This window comes from Hylobates moloch, unplaced genomic scaffold, assembly GCF_009828535.3.
Source record: "Hylobates moloch isolate HMO894 unplaced genomic scaffold, HMol_V3 SCAFFOLD_17, whole genome shotgun sequence".
In the NCBI taxonomy this organism is placed as follows: Eukaryota; Metazoa; Chordata; class Mammalia; order Primates; family Hylobatidae; genus Hylobates; species Hylobates moloch.
The window spans coordinates 43095694-43107772 of NW_026652292.1; the positions used below are offsets into that span (position 1 = coordinate 43095694).

The following is a 12079-nucleotide window of genomic DNA, read 5'->3' on the forward strand; positions in this document are numbered from 1 at the left end:
TTCAGAGATGCCCTGCCCAGAGAGGAGGAATCTAGACAGTCAGTCTGGCTATAGCAGCTTTGCTGAGCTATGGTGGGCTCTACCCAGTTTAAACTTCCCGGTGGCTTTGTTTACACTGTCAGGGGAAAACCACCTACTCAAGCCTCAGTAATGGCGGACACCCCTTCCCCCACCAAGGTCGAGCATCCCAGGTCGACTTCAGACTGCTGTGCTGGCAGCGAGAATTTCAAGCCAGTGGATCTTAGCTTGCTGGGTTCTGTGGGGGTGGGATCTGCTGAGCTAGACCACTTGGCTCCCTGGCTTTAGCCCCCTTTCCAGGGGAGTGAACAGTTCTGTCTCGCTGGCATTCCAGGTGCCACCAGGGTATGAAAAAACACTCCTGCAGCTAGCTTGGTGTCTGCCTAAATGGCCACCTAGATTTGTGCTTGAAACCCTGGGCCCCGGTGTTGTAGGCACCCTAGGGAATCTCCTGGTCTGTGGGTTGCGAAGACTGTGGGAAAAACATAGTATCTGGGCCAGAGTGCACCATACCTCACGGCACAGTCCCTTACGGTTCCCTTGGCTAGGGGAAGGAGTTCCCCAACCCCTTGTGCTTCTAGGTGATGTGCCATCCCACCTTGCTTCAGCTCACCCTCTGTGGGCTGCACACACTGTCTAACCAGCCCCAGTGAGATAAGTTGGGTACCTCAGTTGGAAATGCAGAAATCACCCGCCTTCTATGTTGATCTCGCTGGGAACTGCAGACCGGAGCTCTTCCTATTCAACCATCTTGCCAGCCACCTATCCTTCCATTTTTGATTTCTGGTTTGATTTCACTGTGATCAGAGAACACAATATATATGATTTCAGTGATTTTTTTTTTTTTTTTTTTGAGATGGAGTCTCGCTCTGTCGCCCAGGCTGGAGTGCAGTGGCGCGATCATGGCTCACTGCAAGCTCCGCTTCCCGGGTTCACGCCATTCTCCTGTCTCAGCCTCCGGAGTAGCTGGGACTACAGGCGCCTGCCACAGCGCCCAGCTAATTTTTTTGTATTTTTTTAGTAGAGACGGGGTTTCACCGTGGTCTTGATCTCCTGACCTCGTGATCCGCCCACCTCGGCCTCCCAAAGTGCTAGGATTACAGGCGTGAGCCACCACACCCGGCCGATTTCAGTGATTTTAAATTTGTTGTGGTTTATGGCCACTAGGTCATATGACCACCATATACTAATATGGTCTAGCTTGGTATATATTCTGTGGATGCTTGAAAAGAATGTGTATTCTGCTGTTAGGTGGAGTGTTCCCTAAATGTCAATTAGATCCTGTTGATTGGTGGTATTGTTGAGTACCATTGCTAGTTTTCTGTTTACTTGTTCTATCAGTTGTTGAGATGGGGATGCTTTTCAAATTCCACTTTGGTTTATCTATAGTGCTTCTGAGTATATCTCTTTGTGTAGCTTTTTAAATGATTAGTTTTACACTATTAAAACTTTTTTTTTTTTTTTTTTTGAGATGGAGTCTCACTCTGTCTCCCAGGCTAGAGTGCAGTGGCATGATCTTGGATCATGGCAACCTCTGTGTCCCAGGTTCAAGTGATTCTCCTGCCTCAGCCTCCCGAGTAGCTGGGATTACAGGCGTGTGCCACTACACTCGGCTATTTTTTTGTATTTTTGTAGAGACAGAGCTTTGCCATGTTGGCCAGGCTGGTCTCAAACTCCTGACCTCAGGTGATCCACCCACCTCGGCCCCCCAAAATGCTGGGATTACATGCATGATCCACCATGCCCGGCCACACTATTTTTTTTTTTTTTTTTGAGACGGAGTCTCGCTCTGTCGCCCAGGCTGGAGTGCAGTGGCGCGATCTCGGCTCACTGCAAGCTCCGCCTCCTGGGTTCACGCCATTCTCCTTCCTCAGCCTCTCCGAGTAGCTGGGACTACAGGCGCCTGCCACCATGCCCGGCTAATTTTTTTTGTATTTTTTTTAGTAGAGACGGGGTTTCACTGTGTTAGCCAGGATGGTCTCGATCTCCTGACCTCGTGATCCGCCCGCCTCGGCCTCCCAAAGTGCTGGGATTACAAGCGTGAGCCACTGTGCCCGGCCTACCGGCCCCACTATTAAAACTTCTACTGGTGTTATCATTTTTCCATTTGAGGGAAATATGGAAATTTTAGCTCTCTATAAAAGAGCTAAAATTTACCCTTCTCTATTTATAAATATCCTAAATATTTTCTTTGCATACTTTTAGAACCACTCAGTGTTAAAATTTATTTTTTAAAATTATTATTATTATTATTTTGTAGAACTGGGGTCTCACTATGTTCTCCAGGCTGGTCTTGAACTGCTGGGCTCAAGTGATCTTCCCACCTTGGCCTCCCAAAATTCTGGGATTACAGGTGTGAGCCATTGTGCCTGGCCTTGGTGTTAAATTTTTGCTTCAATTATCCATTATAATTTACAAAAGGCAGAGGAAAATGAATATTTACTCTATTTATCTGTATTATTGTTTACTGTGTTTTTTCTTCTTTCCTTTTAAGATTCCATCTTTTATTGATTTCTTCCTGTTTAGAGAACCTCCTTTCACCATTCTTTTTGGGTAGATCAGCTAATGATAAGTTGTCTTCATTTTCTTTTATCTGAGAAAGTCTCGAGTTTCTCTTTATTTATTTAGAGACAGAGTTTTGCTTTTGTTGTCCAGGCTGGACTGTAATGGTGTGATCTCAGCTCATTGCAACCTCCGCCTCCTGGGTTGAAGCAATTCGCCTGTCTCAGCCTCCCGAGTAGCTTGGATTACAGGTGCCCACCACCACGCCCGGCTAATTTTTGTATTTTTTACTAGAGATGGGGTTTCACCATGTTGGTCAGGCTGGTCTCAAACTCCCGACCTCAAGTGATCCACCCAACTTGGCCTCCCAAGGTGCTGGGATTACAGGCATGAGCCACCGTGCCCAGTTGAATTTCCCTTAATTGTTGAGGGATATTTTGGCTAGATATAGGATTCTAGGCTGGCTGACAGTTATTTTATTTCAGCATGCAGAAAATTCCCTGCCACTTCCTTCTTGTATTTCCTGATGAGAAATATGCTGTCGTTCAAATTGTTTTTTTCCCTATTGGTAAGGTGTTACGTCTCTCTTGCTGCTTTCAAGATTTTTTCTTTATCTTTAGTGTTAAGAAGTTTGACCATGATGTGTCTCAGTGTGGATTTCTTTGTGTTTATCCTGTGTGAGGGTAACTCAGCTTCCTAGTGTATAGGTTTATGTCTTTTGCCAAATACGAAGAGTTTTCAGCCATTATTTCTTTTTTTTTTTTTTGAGACGGAGTCTGGCTCTGTCACCCAGGCTGGAGTGCAGTGGCGCAATCTCGGCTCACTGCAAGCTCCGCCTCCCGGGTTCACGCCATTCTCCTGCCTCAGCCTCTCTGAGTAGCTGGGACTACAGGCGCCCGCCACCACGCCCGGCTAATTTTTTTGTATTTTTAGTAGAGACGGGGTTTCACCGTGGTCTTGATCTCCTGACCTCGTGATCCGCCCGCCTCGGCCTCCCAAAGTGCTGGGATTACAAGCGTGAGCCACCGCGCCCGGCCTTCAGCCATTATTTCTTTGAGTACTTTTTCCAGCCCTGTCCTCTTCCTCTTCTCCTGAGACTCTGAAGACACAAATGGTAGATCTATTGTTATAGTCCCATAGGACTAGTTTTGTTTTTAATCGCTGTTGTTCAGATTAGGTAACTGCTATTGCTCAATTTTCCAGTTCACTGATTCTTTCCTCTGTCCCATCTATTCTGCTGAACAGAAGTTTTTTGTTTGTTTGTTTGTTTTGTTTTGTTTTGGGATGGAGTCTCGCTCTGTCACCCAGGCTGGAGTGCAGTGTTGCAATCTCAGCTCACTGCAGCCTCCACCTCCCGGGTTCAAGCGATTCTCCTGCCTCAGCCTCCTGAGTAGCTGGGACTACAGGCACGAGCAACCACATCTAGCTAATTTTTGTGTTTTTAGTAGAGATGGGGTTTCACCATGTTGGTCAGGATGGTCTCGATCTCCTGACCTCATGATCCACCCGTTGCGGCCTCCCAAAGTGCTGGGATTACAGGCGTGAGCCACCGTGCCCGGCCTGAACAGAGTTTTTAATTGTAGTTATTGTACTTTCATTTATAACATTTCCATTTGGTCTTTTTTTACCTTCTATTTCTTCACTCAAACTTTCAGTTTCTTTGCAGAGACTATTTACTTCATTTGTTTCAAGCATGTTTCTAATTGTTCATTGAAGCAGTTTTATGATGATGATTTAAAATCTTTGCCAGATAATTCTAATATCCCTGTCATCTTGGTGTTGGCATCTACAGATTATCTTTTTCATCAGTTTGAGATCTCCCTGTTTCTTGGTATAGTGAGTTATTTTCAATTAAAACCAGAAAATTTGGGGTATTCTGTTATTAGATTCTGGATTTTATTTACGCTTTTTGTTTTAGCTGGCTTCTTCTGACACTGTCTTGGCAGGGGAAGGAGGGTATGCAGGTCATCTCCTCTATCTACAGCCAGGTAGGGGTAAAAATCCAGGTTTCCCACTCTTCCTCCATTGACACTTGGGGGTGGGGTGCTCTTCATTACTGCTGGATGCGGTTGGGAGTTCCATCCCAATGTATGGATACAAGAAGTTAGGTCTCCACTGGTACCTCCCTGACTGGGAGGAATAGGAACGTCTTGTTACTATTCTCTGTGTGGCCTTTGGTGAAAACATGGGGTAGGGGTGTGTGTGGTCTCAGTAACTGCTTTTGTAATCATGCTTGAATTTATTTTGAAAACTTATTTTGGCTTTAAGTATGTATAACATGCGAGACACATAAAGAATAAATAAGTAGCTTTATATTTATATATTTAAGTGAATTAAAATAAATGCTTTGTTTAAAAGGGCTTCCTACCTGATTCAGGTTTGAGAAATACCCACATGGGTGAATGCATGGCCGCATACTCACATCATGAGTCCCTGGAATTGTTCATACTTCCCTCCAGGTTCTTCCACCTACACGAAAAGACAGAAGGAGCTGGGCCCCTGACACTCCGGAACATCATGCCAGCCTGACCCTGATGCTCTCTGTTGAAGGCTCTTGTTAGTCTCCTATTGCTGCTGTAATACATTGCCACAAATGTATTGGCTTACAACAATACACATTTATTCTCTTACTGTTCTGGAGGTCAGAGTCCAAAACCGGTTTCACTGGGGTGAAATCCAGGTGTCTGGTTTCTTTTGGCGTCTCTAGGAGAGAATCTGTTTTCTTGCCTTCACCAGCTTTTAGAAGCTTTCTGCTTTCTTTGGCTTGTGGTCTCTTCCTTCATCTTCAAAGCCAGCAGTGTAGCATCTTCTAATCTCTCTCTTACTCTGTCCTCTACTTACCTCATCGCACCCTGCGTTCTCCCCCATATAAGGACCCTTGTAACTACATTGGGCTCACCCAGATAGTGCAGAATAATCTCATTTCAAGATCCTTCACTTCATCCCATCTACAAAGACCTTTTTGCAGCATAAGTTATACTCACAGGTTCTAGGGAATTAAGACACGGACATCACTGGGAGGGCCTTATTCAGCCTACCACAAGGGGGTGCTGTTACTTGCAGCTAAATCAAATTCTGAATGATGGACCTTCCACCAGAATGTAAGCTCCCCCACAACAGGGAGTTTTGTCTGGTTTGTTCACCAATGTTTTCTCAGTCTCCTGCTATTGTAGTGATGGGTGCATTTTCATGGCTGCCACCCTCGCAAAGGAGGTAACTTCAAAAAGATCTGGAGATAGAGCACTCCAGGCAGAGGAAACAGCCCGTTCAAGCCCTCAGGCCAGAGAACACTTTTTATTTATAGGAATAATACTCAATATATCATTTTATTGTGACAGAACAACTCATTTTATCTCAGCTTTTATAAAGTATCAAGCTGTTGAGATATTGGACCCCTCTGAAACTCTGTCTCTTTTGCTAAGCACAATCTGGTTTTACTTCTATATCTTCTTTTCTGGCTCTAACATCGAAAAAATTTTCAATTACTATCAAACCAACATAAAAACATTATACGAGAAATATATGTATAAACATCATTCATGATTCAAAGATCATTCCCTTTGGCAGCTTTGAAAGGTTAAAAATGTAAACTCTGGAGTTAGACTGTTTCATGTTCACATCTGGGCTTTGCCACTCAATAACTGATTTTGGGCTATTACTTAGACCTTCTCTGCCTTTGTTTCTTCATCTGTAAAATGAAGATAACAATAGTCTACCTCACACAGCTGTGAGAATAAGATGAATTAATCTAATATGCTTAGAAAGGATGCTGGCACATAGGGAATCCCCTCAATAACTGTTAACCATAATTCTTACTTTTCAGTTTTCCTCCACATAATTTGTATTTAGTTGCAATTACAGGTACTCAAAGCATTGTGTTCTACTTTTAAAACTATAATCTTGTTCATAAGTTTTATTTCCTATCTCTTTTTCATTAACATAGGTAATCTTTTTTTTTTTTTTTTTTGAGACGGAGTCTTGCTCTGTCACCCAGGCTGGAGTGCAGTGGCGCGATCTCGGCTCACTGCAAGCTCCACCTCCCAGGTTCACGCCATTCTCCTGCCTCAGCCTCCGTAGTAGCTGGGACTACAGGCGCCCGCCACCGCGCCCGGCTAATTTTTTGTATTTTTAGTAGAGACGGGGTTTCACCGTGTTAACTAGGATGGTCTCGATCTCCTGACCTCGTGATCCACCCGCCTCGGCCTCCCAAAGTGCTGGGATTACAAGCGTGAGCCACCGCACCCGGCCGGTAATCTTATTTAATTAATTAATTAATTAATTAATTTAGAGACAGGTTCTTGCTCTGTTGTCCAGGCTGGAGTACAGTGGCATGGTCTCAGCTCACTGCAGCTTTGCCCTCCTGGGCTCAAGCAATCCTCCTACCTCAGCCTCCCGAGTAGCTGGGACTACAGGTGAGCACCACCAAGCCTGGCTAATATTTGTATTTTTAGTAGAGATGGAGTTTCGCCATGTTGTCCAGGCTGGTCTTGAACTTCGGAGCTCAAAAGATCCACCTGCCTCAGCCTCCCAAAGTGCTGGGATTACAGGCATGAGCCACGGTGCCTGGCCAACATAGTTAATTTTAAATGACAGCTTGACATTCCATACTGTTAATATATTTTATGTAAACATTTCCCTATTATTGGACATTTATTATTATAAATGATGATCTCATAAATATACTTTGCATATGATGCTTTTTATTTCTTTTGAATTATTTATTTAGCATCTCTTCCCAGAAATATGATTATTGATTCTGTGTCCAACATTTGAAACTCCTTCCTTCTATGCAATAGTTCTAAAGAAGCAACTACTTTCAGCACATGATGGAAGGAGAAGCAGACATATCATAGGATCACAATGAAGTCATCTTTATGTAGGAACAGACTTTCCATGGAAGATTGATAAGGTCTGCATTATCGTCATTGTCATCACCATTTATTAATCAACAAATGTATTAATTATCTGTGATGGGCCAGTTGCCTTTTCAGTAGGAAGATGGTTACAAAATAGAACCAATGACTTGCACAAAAGAATGCAAGAAGCTGGCCGGGCATGCTGGCTCACGCCTGTAATCCCAGCACTTTGGGAGGCCAAGGCGGGCGGATCAGAAGGTCAGGAGTTCAAGACCAGCCTGGTCAACATGGTGAAACCCTGTCTCTACTAAAAATACAAAAATTAGCCAGGCGTGGTGGCAGGCACCTATAATCCCAGCTACTCAGGAGGCTGAGGCAGGAGAATCGCTTGAACCCAGGAGGCAGGGGTTTCAGTTAGCCGAGATTGTGCCACTGCACTCCAGCCTGGGCAACAGAACAGGACTCTGTCTCAAAAAAAAAAAAAAAAAAAAAAAGGGAAGAAGTGTTAAAAAAAAAAAAATACACACATATATTTTTGCAAACCTTCCAGGTTGATTGTGTGTGTCTTCTTCTGTACCATGTGGAATCTACATGTAAGTTAAAAAGAGGCATCTTCTTCTCTCAAGGAACTGAAATTATGTCAACCTGATACTGATCATCTAAACAAATAAACTTTATAGAAGCCATAGCGATATCTTGTAAGAAGGGAGAGTCTTGTCTCCCAAGAAGTTTATATTAATACCTTTTTCTCTGTATCTCGATTTTCTTAAAATAAAGATGGTTATACTAATATTGTTTGAGTCTTCTTTTTGGAGGCAAGGGGAGAAATCTTTTTAAGTCCACTACTAGATTCCTTCTTTTGACTAGGGACCAGTGTAAAAGTTTGAATTATATAGGCCCAAATGTAGTATTCTGTTTTCACCTAAAAAGTAAAAATTAAAGAAAGACTAAATCTTTTTTTTAATCCCTCCACGTTCTGAGTTCAGTTTTTACACCTTTTCCTTAATGTAGCTGAAGTTCCCTAATGGCCTCTTTTTTTATCTCTGTCTCTCTGTCTCTTTCTCAACACCTTGCTGAAAAAAATTGCCATTGTTCTCTATTACGTGATCTATGGATGGTATACCTGTGGCAATTGCCTACTTAAACTGTATGATTGATAGTGTAACAAATGTCTTATTTAGAAAACTATAACTTTATGAAAATTACCCCAACTAGAAAGAATTATGTTGGATCTAGATGTTTTATTTCCAGATCTGTTCTCTTTGGTTTTTCTGACAATTAGTAGGGACGATACAGACACTTTTCTCTCTTTTAATTTAAACTTTATGAAGAAATTATGTGAGGGTCTGGGTTTTCTGCCTTTTCAAACTTCATAAACATTGAGATCCTCATTACCATTGTCAAGAATATGAGCTACCATCACCTACCGAGAACAGGCAAGGCGAACTGGAAACTGGTTCTTCTAACCATCATAGTATCAGTTAATTCCATAAGGCGGTAGCTCTTACCTTTTTGGGATCAGTCAATATGATAAAAGTTCTAAGTCCTCTCACTTAAAAATATATGTACATAAGCATTTTTCTTGGGAGAAAATTAACTGTATTACTATAATTATATATCTATAACTCTCCTGCCCCCCAACACAGTTTTCTGGCATACAGTTTCAGATGGTTTATGGTCCTGTCCCCTCAAAGTACATCTGTGCTAGGGGAAATTACGTTAACTAGCCAAAACAAGTACCTGAATGGGACAAGAGGCAGGAGAGACTGGGGTAGGGAGGAGACAGTAGAACATAAAAAATAAATTTGACTAGATTCATTCAAAGTACTAGTCATTATACTCAAAGACCTCACTGGAGAGAGGATTTGGAATCAGAAGGCCTTGGTCCAAATCTGTGCCCTCTTCCCATCTCCCCTTTTCCTAGCTAATTGTCTGACTTTTGGAACGTCATTGAAACCTCTCTGACCCTCAGTTGTTGTTGCTGTTATTGTTTTCCCTGTTAAATCAGGGTTCCCCAACCCGCAGGCCGTGGACCAGTACCAGTCTGTGGTCTGTTAGGAACCTGGCCGTGTAGCGGGAGGTAAGCGGTTGAGCGGTGGGCAAGGGAGCAAAGCTTCATCTGTATTTACAGCCACTCCCCATTGTCTGCATTACGGCTGAGCTCCACCTCCTGTCAGATCAGCCTTGGCCTTAGATTCTCTTAGGAGCGCAAACCCTAGTGTGAACTGTGCATGCGAGGGATCTAGGTGGTGCACGCCTTACGAGAATCTAATGCCTGATGATCTGAGGTGGAACAGTTTCATCCTCAAGCCATCTCTTCCTGACACCTGTCCATGGAAAAATTATCTTCCACAAAATCAGTCCCTGGTGCCAGAAAGGTTGGGGACCACTGTATTAAATGGAATCTTGTTAGACTTCTCAGGGTTATTACAGCGATCAAAGGAGAAATGATATAGGAAGGCACTACTTTTAAGTCCCAAGCAAGCATGAAGTGGGGTAAGTATCAAAGCACTTGCCATTCCCTTAGCTTCAGACTTGGGTTGGCCTTCTGTCCTATCATTCAGGTCTCAGCTCCACTGTTACCCCAGAGAAGCCTCCAGTAACATCATATCTAAAGTAGCCTACCTCTCCCTTTCACTCTCAATTCCATCACCCTGCTTTATTTCAGTCAAGACACCTCACTTACGAAGTGGTTTAATTTTTTACTTGCCTGTTGATTAGGTGAGACAAGTAACAAACGCTAAGAAGCCACGCTTGCTCATTTCTGCTTGTCAGCATAATTTCACACAGCCCCTGACTCTGTGACCACCTGCAGCTGGCGGAAAGATGCTTTGAAGACAAAACGAGATAGAACCCAGGATCCTCCAAGTCTCTTGCCTGAGCCCTTGCCTTTGACTGCACCTAAGATAAAGTCTGATGAGGTGAGCGATTATGCTTCTGTAATCTATAAACAGATGGACTCTTAAGCCCAAACTGTGATGTGCTTTTACACATACTGAATCTTCACCAACTGTTTCTGAACTGAGAAGGGAAGTTCTGTGTTGGAGGGATCTGCTAGAATCTCTCTAAAAGACTCCTCCAGGGCTGTAGGCCTCCATCTCTAGTCCTCAGTAAGACTTCTGAATAAAACTTTCATTCTTTAACAGCTTGACTTTTAAATTTTAGTCGACAATCACTTATTGTCTTTCTCCTACACTAGAATAAAAGTTCCCTAATGGCAGAGCCCTTGCCTCATCTTCCCCAGGCATGGGAACAGTTCCTGGTATAGGATGCACACAGATTTTGCTGATTCCGGATAGCCATGGATCACAGTGGAGACTCCAGAGGAGAAAGACCGGGATTTGAAGCCCAGCTTCTCAACCCAGCTTCTCAATTTACTAGTTGGGTGTCATTAGGCAAGTTATTTAGCTTCTCTCTGCCTCACTTGCACCGTATGTGAAATGGGGGATTCTGATAATATATGCTTCAGAGAACTTTTAGTACATGCGAAGTACCTAGAACAGTGCCTGGCACACAGTTAAGTCTTACGTGTGTTTTCTACTCTTCAGCGAGTTTAATGTTAACACATTAATAGTGCACGTGACCCTGTAAGTGTATCATATATGCACTGCTGCCTCGGTTTTCACAGGAAAACCACTTGCTCTTTTGGTAAAACAGGCTGCATGGCTCCACTGCCCCGTGTCACCCGCCGGGCCTCCCACCGCTTAGCGGAAGGGGAGGTGCGGTTCCTAATTCCGACAGGCGCCTGGTCTTCCACAAGTGGCACTACTCGGGGCTGTCCTGGCTAGGGGCGTTCGAGCCTCGAGGGGCGGGTCTCCTGGGATGGGAAGCCTGGGGCTAGGGAGGTTCAACGCCGCCCCCGGAAACCTAAGGGACGCTCCCTGAAACTCACTGGGACGCGCTTCCGACTCATTCCGGTCACTTGCCTTGAAATCGCCGCAGGGCTGCGCTAACCTGCCACCCAGGGCCCAAGCGACCTGGGCGGGGCGATCGAGGAATGGGCGGGCCTGCACGATCAGAGGCGGGGAAGCGCGTCCACTGGGCGAGCAATCGGGGCGGGGCGGGGTGATCGGGGGCGGGACGGGGCGATCAGGGGGCGGGGCGGGGCGCTTTGCTCTGGACTCTGGGGCGCTAGGCTCCGGACTCCGCGGCGCAGACTGCACCTCGCAGTCTCCCCAGGTACGCGCAGCAACCGCGCTTCAGCCAGGTAAGGGCGCCGCGGGCCGGCTGGGGCGGCCCAGGGAGTGCGATACTCCGGGCGAGGACGGGTGGGGACGGGGATGAGCGCGGCAAGAGGCGGCTTCCACACGCCCCTCGAGGAACGGGGAAGGATTTTCTCCCCTCCGTGCCGCAGTGGGCGCGGGCGCGCCGTCTCTGGGTCCCCTCTTCGGTCCGGGAAGGAGGGACAGGTGCGCGCAGTGGCGCAGCCTCGCCTTCCTGCCGGCGGTAGATTCTCCACCTCCCCAACTCCCGCACTGACCTCTCCTAAGGAACACCTGACCCTTTTTCCTGAAGTTCCAGGCCTGAGGCCGCCCCGCGGCAAGTTCAGCGTTGAGGTCATGTCCCAGCAGCAGGCAGGGCTGATGCCTCCTCTCGGGTTGGGCAGCGGCGCGATCTTGATTGAAATTTGGCAGTGTCGAGATATACCTAATGTAAATGACGAGTTAATGGGTGCAGCACACCAACATGGCACATGTGTACAT

General features: G+C 45.3%; 1 protein-coding gene across 2 annotated transcripts in view; it reads left to right on the top strand.

Moving 5' to 3' along the window:
• Positions 1-11496: 11496 nt before the first annotated feature.
• TEC (tec protein tyrosine kinase) overlaps positions 11497-12079 on the top strand; it is a 140881-nt gene continuing 140298 nt past the window's right edge. Inside the window, exon 1 of one of the 2 annotated variants that reach the window (XM_032135417.2) lies at positions 11497-11583. The gene's annotated coding sequence lies outside the window, so the exon portion shown is untranslated. The remainder of the gene's footprint in view (positions 11584-12079) is intronic. The other variant, XM_058430044.1, reaches the window with a different exon arrangement.